Raw genomic sequence first — 6,000 nt, 5'->3', positions numbered from 1 at the left:
AGAAGGATTTTTGTTGCATTGGATAGTCAATACCAGCCTAGAAGTGTTGATGTACTGTGTCTTTACAGGTTGGCTAGAGGGAGTGAAGCGAAAAAAAAAACAAAAAAAAAACCCACAGAAGCCGAGATTGCTGATGTTCAGTTAACCACCGACTCCATACTATCAACAGAAAAAAGGAAAAAAAAAAGTGTCAAAGCAATGGAAACTTCATGTCAGGGAGCTGGGTAGTCATGGTCTTATTTATTGTCTTGACCCTTAATCAAAAGCTTTGTATAGTTGTTCTAGTAGTAATCTCCTAGTTATTAGTGCAATGATTATAAGTAAAAAAAGAAAGAAAAAAAAAAAACGAAAAAACGACACTTAACAGCAGTTAGACATAACTACAACTACCTGGACTTGTAATCCCTTTACTACTTTCCTTCAGTATTTCCACTATCACTTACAGCTTCTCAAGAAAAAAAAAAAATACTCTTCTAGTAGAATTACTGAAATTCATCCATCAGGTAATATCCATGAATAAACAACAAATGATTTTTTAAAGTCATTTCTATTCTCAATGCTTTATTTAAATAAATGACAGCTACTTTCCTTGTCATAAGTATTAGTATATCAAAATTTTGTTTGTTCAGCCTAGTAAATAAATGATTTAATTAGGTTTTATATTTTATTTGTTTCAAGGCTAAAAGAACAAATAAATACAGTACATCTGAAACGTACAAGATCTGTAGTGAAAGCTTACAAAGTATCTGAATGAATAAAGGCCTGCTTTCTTTCTTTTTTTTCTTATCTCTGTTCTCTAACTTGAAGAAACAATGAAATTAAGCTAAATCGAATTTATTTAGTAAAGTTCACCTGATATGTTAAAGACAGATCTTCAAGTTTAATCTTTCTAACTCTGGGCCTGGCCCTTTGAGACTATTACCATCTCTCACATGCCCCCTTTATATAGAGAAAAGAGAAAAAAAAAATGCATGAGACAACTGTGAAATATTTTGCAAGATTTTAATATTACTAGAGTAAACTTTCATTCCCTTTGTTTAGCGGCCAGCTGTAGCTGACACAAATATATAGCTGCTAGCTGGTAGCCCGCCCTCAGAGTGAGATTTTTTATATAAGGGTTTATTTATGGCTAATTTCTTTATCTTTATATTGAATATCATACTTGGTAGTATCTTTCAGCTTGTAATTATTTTTGCTTCACATCAAAGAACAACGTTAGAAATTAAAGTCCATTCACTGTTGTGTATGAGTCATAGCCTATGGTGAGGATCTTATAAAAGATGCTCATTTTTCTTTCTTTATCCATAACCCCCTCCTCTTTCTCTGTTCCCTGAGACTGTCTACCCCTACCTCATTCAGAGGGCTCGGTACTTTTGGTATTAGTAAGTCATACTAATATATTAGCCATATAGACATGTCAGAGAAAGGAACTTTTTCGGGCTTGTCACCCTGATCTACAATCCAAGGAAACCTCAGTTTCTTTGCCTCTCGGGGTTGTCTTAACAGTTAAATTGTTTATGTCGACCTCCTAAAGCTCTTGCTGAATAAGAAAGACACACTTGGTACCAAGCTGCCTTTCCTTCCCTTGGTGTGGAATCCTATAGCACTGTGAAACTTATAAATAATTGAGTTATTTTTAAACCACTGGATGTTTTCCAGTCACTCTATTTCACACTGGATTAATTATGTAAGAAAACTGAATTGTTCCTCACCAGTGTTACAACTTTTAAAAACAACATGCTGTTTAAATTCAGGTTTGGCAACTCTGGCCCGAAACCCCTCAAATTTATGGTACCACACCCATAGCATAATAAAACCTTTAGTGGTCCTTTGTCTTTTAGTTTGCCTTCTATTTTTTCTCAAGGGTGTTTTATGCTGGAAGATGCAAACAAAAGTTGTCCAGATGTTATTTGTATCAGAGCAGGATTTCAGTCCAGCTATCTGTGCTTGCAAATGTTTATTTTAATGGGTTATTGTGCAATCTTGCTATGTAGACCTTCATGGCCTTTATATGCATGTTCTCAGCAATGCCAGGACATTGTTTTTTAAAATATATCATTTTAGTCCAATTGAATGATTACTAGTCACTAGGGGAGCAAAAAATGTAACACCTGTAGAAACACAGAGTATATTTTTACCAATGCCCCTATGTTGACACTGTGCAAACTGCCTGCTTATGAAACCATGACCAATGGGCTTTAGGTAAGCAGGAGGAAGGTGTGGTCCAAGCCCTAGCAACAGTCCAGCCCTGAGACAAAGTTACACAGTTACACTGCTGCAGTAAACATACCAAGGGTGTCGAAAAAAACCCCAGCTGTTGCCCCATGCAGTCTGATGGAATGAAAGAGGAGCTTAGCTAAATCACCATAGTTTGAGCTACAAGTTTATTTTAGCTATTATAACAAGCATGGGGCTGGGCTTATTATTCATTTTTAGAATTCTAATAAAATCTTAACTGATGTCTCCTTGATATTAAAGCAAATTATTTACCCTGTATCTAAAAACATACATTATGTTGGATACACCAATTAATGATGGAGAATTTCTAGTCCTTAAAATAAATTTTGAAACAAAATTACATCATACAAAAAAGATTTGGTTTCCCAGAAAGTGCTAAATTTTAGAGGTACTAGTTTTCTCTAATCAATTATTTAAAATCAAAGGATATTTCTAGTACACATGTGAAGGACACATTTCACATTCTCAGTTATTGAAAAAAAAAAAAACACTTTGAATTTAATCTCGGTTTTAGAAAGGACCCCGAAGAGGAAAATTGTTTTAAGACCTGTAACATCAAAGACTTATCAGTCACACTAAAGTTTTCACTAGGCATTTCACTGACATTTTAAGTAAAATATAAATATTTAGTTGAAAATAAAGCAGAAGATAGTCTTTTTCAGTCAGCTTTGAGGTAAATTAAATGTTGGTGTAGTTTTGTAGATACAAGCAGCCAGGAAAACACTTGGTGATCCAGAAATTAGTGTATAATGAGGAAACAGTTTTTTAGAACTTTGGAAAGAATTAGATTTTCTTTATTTCATATGATGATATGTATATGTCAGTCAACATTGATTAATAACACTATCCCGTATTCGTCTAATAGTTTGTTTAGACAGTGGACATTAGCTCATGGCTTTACAGATTTGCATAGCTTATATAGTGTCATACTCTTATCACTCCCTGGAGTCTGAAATGACCTCATTGCTGTCTTGTTCTTCACAGGTGTGGACGCAGTGCTTTTTCTGTGAAATTCAGCCCCATGTACTCAAATGGCTTATTGTCCAGATGGATCAATGGCTAGCATAGTCAACGCATTAAATAGTCACGTTTTACATCAGCATCCCAAAGTATAGAACTTGCCTGAAATATTGATCAACCCCCTCAATTTCTCTATGAAAATCATGTGCAAGAGCAGTTAAATACGGCACATTTTTGGCAGAAAACAAGAACATCAAAATTGGGGGAGAAAAAAAAAAGTATGCTGTTGCTTTCCCTCTCTCAGTCTAGGAAGCTCTATTGCTGTAGTAAAAACTCAGATAATTAGATTTCTCATGTCTTATTTTGGGTTGCCCCAGTAGCCAACCCTGACATAAGGATGTGAGGGCAAGCAGTTTACTTGGAAGGTGCAGGAAACACTAATTGAAGGTGGCAGGATAGAGACAGAGAGAAGTGAAGTCATGCACCAAGGAGGGCTTTATTAGCCAGCTATCCCGGGGTGTGGCTGGCACCGGACACTGCAGAGGATCCTAGAATATAGTGGGAAACAGACCTCAGAATAATCCTAGTCTAGAGGTGAGGGATCCGAGGTATTTATATACCATCTCCTTAGAGGCACTGAATGCAAGATTTATTGGGTAGAGGTGGGGCTGAAGGGGTGGAGTGGAGGCAGTGGTGGCAGTATGTTAACTCCTAGTATTTCTGGGTGGTTGCAAGTGCGTGGAATAAGCCCCTCAAACACACAGAGGCAAATGGGTGCAGGGGGAATTCAGCCAGATCATACCACAAAATCTGCAGGATGAAGATGGGATACTGTGAGCATCTTGTTACATTTGGCGAAGAAGACATTCTATGATTGGGATTTCTAGTTAGCTAAAGATTTAATTAAAAATGTACACTTTGATTCATGTTGCCAAAAATGACTCTAAAATATTTTTAAAAGTGTTTCCAGGTGAATTGTATGGGGAATATGATATATATCTTTCCTTAAAAGTTTGAGATCACATGATCCTGTGATCCTAATCATAATGTCTCAAGAAAGAATATTACCCAAGGCGAAGTCCAATGTATGGGGAACACAGATAATTTTGCCCTCACCTCAAAGGAATGTTTTAGGAATTTATTCTGATTGAAAAACTAAAGCGAAATGTTCTGTGATTGGCCATGTTTTATTAAAAATAGACTATAACAAGAAAATTAAAAATCCTAATTAATTGAAAGATGTGCAAAATTAATTTCTGTTAGTCAAGGTTTTATTATGGTTGCCAAAAGGAAAGCAGAGCTATTAATTCAAGAACTCATTCACTTATTTATTCAGCAACTTTTATAAAATATTTACCAAGTCCAGAAAATTATAAAATGAATAACATGAAGGTGCCCGGCAGTGGTCAAGGTCTTTAGAATAGTTGAGACTTGGTACTGAAATTTAGTTCTGCTGCTTTCTAGCTAGGAGTCTTCAAATAATTTGTCTTAGTTCTCCAGTCTCAATTTCTTCTCCTGTAAAATAAGAGTAGGTGAGTTAAGGAATTTAGGGAGATAATGTTTTCAATGAACTTAAGAGCATGCCTGGCACATATTAAACACTCACTGATGTCATTTTCATAAGTGGTGGTAATGGGAATGCTAGGGTTGCTGCCATCTGAGCCCTCCCAATAGGCTAAAGGGGGCAGGTGTATACACGTAGTGCAGGGCAAAATGCAAGTGTTCTGCAGTCACAGAGAATGAGCACAATTAGACAAATATCTTCTGAGATATGTAGATGGTTCCGGGAGGACAGAAGGATTTCTGATAGATGATTATGGGTCAGATGGAAGGAGTGAGTATAAGTCAAAGCATAGTGTTTTAAATGGACCTGGTGTGTCTGGAATGTTTGAGTACTAAGGGCCTGAGACACAGAGCTCAGGTAGTCATCTCTAAATGCTGGATGGTCCCATGCTTCAGTCCTTGGACTCCCCTTTCTATCTACCCTCATTCCTTTAGGTGATCTTATCTATTCTTCATGGCTTTGATACTATCAGTTCACTGGTAAACTCTAAGTTTAAGTTGAAGAATGCTAAATATAGGTTTTCAGATAAGCCCTCTTCCCCAAACCTCCTTGTGCATTTCTACACAGACACTGGGATATCTAATGGGCTTCTCACAATTAATATGCACAAACCCAATTCTTTATGTTTCCTCCTAGAAGTTACTTATTTTCCCCATAAACTTTCACAGTTCAGGTAATGTAAATTGCATCCCACTGTCATTCAGACCCCAGCCATGGTATCCTCTTTCATTATTTTCTCTCTCAAAGCATGCACCTACTTCATTATCAAATCTGTTGTCTCAGATTTGAAAATATATCCGGAACATGACTTCTTCTTACCTTCTCTACTAATACCATGCTGGTGTTCCTCCTAGATTATTGAGATAGTCTCTCCAAACATGTCTCACTGCTTCCTGCTGAGAATAAATAACAGCAAGTTTAATCCTGTTTGACTGAAGTATAGCTTGTTCCTCCTCTTCAGGCCTCTGAAAGCTCCCTGGCCCTCATTTCATCCAGACTAAAAGCCCAAGTCCCTAAAAACCCAGGTTCCCTCTTAATATGCCATTCCAGTCATACTGGGTTTCTTGTTCAGCAGATAAGGCTTCACATTCTCATCTTGGGACTTTGGTTTGCCTATGTCCTCCATCAGCATCATACCCCCAGTCAATCTCCTGAACAGTGCCCTTACCTTCTTTAAGCTTTTGTGTAAAATTCACCTTTCACTCTGAGGTTCATACTGACCATCCTGTTTAATGGTG

Source organism: Mustela nigripes, chromosome 3, assembly GCF_022355385.1.
Source record: "Mustela nigripes isolate SB6536 chromosome 3, MUSNIG.SB6536, whole genome shotgun sequence".
NCBI classification, from domain to species: domain Eukaryota; kingdom Metazoa; phylum Chordata; class Mammalia; order Carnivora; family Mustelidae; genus Mustela; species Mustela nigripes.
Note: the sequence above shows the minus strand (reverse complement) of the source record.